We start from the raw sequence: 1,709 nt of genomic DNA, 5'->3' as shown, positions 1-1,709 counted from the left end.
CTCTTTTATGTCACTTTTCTCTTGGCTTATAAAAAAAAGTGAATAATCTGTATTATTTAATGACTTTTTCTATGTATTATATTTAAAAATATTTTTTTAGTGAAAACTAATGTCAGAAAAAGTTTTTGTATTGAAATCTCTAATTTTTACTACATTTAATGGATTGTAAGGAGGAATTATTTTTTAAAAACGTGTAAGGAGTAGTATAATTATAATAACTGAAATTAAACATTTCTATAAGATCAAACATATATTTGAAAAAGTAATTGTAGACTTGAGAGGGAATGTTAAATACCACACACATAAACTTAATATCAATGAAATAGAACTTTAAATAAATCAAAACAAAAAATAACAAGGCTATTAATGGCAACAAAATAATAGTAAAACCAAAAAGCATAATATTATTTAAATTTTTATATTACAAGAATCATTAATTTATTAATATCACTCATTATTTAAAACACAACAAAGTATCTACTAAGAAAAGGAGGAAGATGGTGGTTGAACAGGAGCAGGGGTTGGGGTTGGTGGGTGATGAAGATGAGGTATGTGGCGGTCAATGTGTGGTTGATCTAGACTATTAGATGGAATGGGGGATGGAGACGGTGGCTGAACAGGGGCCTTTCTTGGGGTAGATGGGTGATGGGGAGGATGTTTTTTGTGATGATCTAGACGAAGAGAATGAATACCATAGAAAGATGGTGGTTGAACAGGAGCATGGGTTGGGGTTGGCGGGTGGTGAGGATGAGGTATGTGGCGTTCAATTTGTAGATTATCTAGACTATTTGATGGAATGGGGGACGGAAACGGTGGCTGAATAGGGGCTTTTCTTGGGGTAGATGGGTGATGAGGAGGATGTTTTTTGTGATGATCTAGACGAAGAGAATGAATACCACAAGAAGATGGTGGTTGAACAGGAGCATATGGGTTGGTGGGTGGCCAGGATGAGGTTTGTGGCGTTCAATTTGTGGATTATCTAAACTATTTGATGGAATGGGGGGTGGAGACGGTGGCTGAACAGGGGCCTTTCTTGGGGTAGATGGGTGATGGGGAAGATGTTTCTTGTGATGATCTAGACGAAGAGAATGAAAGTCATAAGAAGATGGTGGTTGAACAGGAGCAGGGGTTGAGGTAGGTGGGTGATGAGGATGATGGTGGTGGCGAGTACTGACCTCAATAGCAAAAACTACCAAAGAACTCACTTGGAGTAAGGCTAACACCATGACTATGACTTTGGCCATGTCTAAATGCAAGACAAAATAACCTAAAGAGAGGTGATGGAGTAATGTTGATATCTTGGAAGTGTTCAAAAGAGTGAATTTATAGACTTGGTGCTTAGAATAATTTTAATATTTTATTATAAATTTAGTCAAATCAAAAAGTAATGAGATTTTGAAAAGAGGCAAGATTGAAATTAATTATTTTATATATTAATATTATTATAAATAAAATTGCATAATAATATGTTAATAAAATTTAAGTTGAATGTTTGAATACTTTAATCTACTTTTTTATTTTTAATATATATGTTATTTGACTTTTTTAATCCTATAAATTATATAATTAATAAAAGATTTAAAAGTATTTTGATCAATCGTCTTTTTTATAAATTTTAATATTATTTTACTAATAAATTTTACTTTTACAATTTTTATTATTATTTTCAATCACATACATTTACAATAAACTATTTTCTTCCAAGTGTT

The 1,709-nt window shown here is 32.0% G+C and overlaps 1 pseudogene; it reads right to left on the bottom strand.

The window, feature by feature from the left end:
• Positions 1-424: 424 nt before the first annotated feature.
• On the bottom strand, positions 425-1,272 carry LOC146928917 (uncharacterized; annotated as a pseudogene).
• Between the last annotated feature and the right edge of the window lie 437 nt (positions 1,273-1,709).

Source organism: Medicago sativa, chromosome 4 (genome assembly GCF_051527215.1).
Source record: "Medicago sativa cultivar Bolivia chromosome 4, Bolivia_mono, whole genome shotgun sequence".
NCBI classification, from domain to species: domain Eukaryota; kingdom Viridiplantae; phylum Streptophyta; class Magnoliopsida; order Fabales; family Fabaceae; genus Medicago; species Medicago sativa.
The sequence above is the reverse complement of the archived record's forward strand: the minus strand, read 5'-3'. Positions and strand labels throughout refer to the sequence as shown.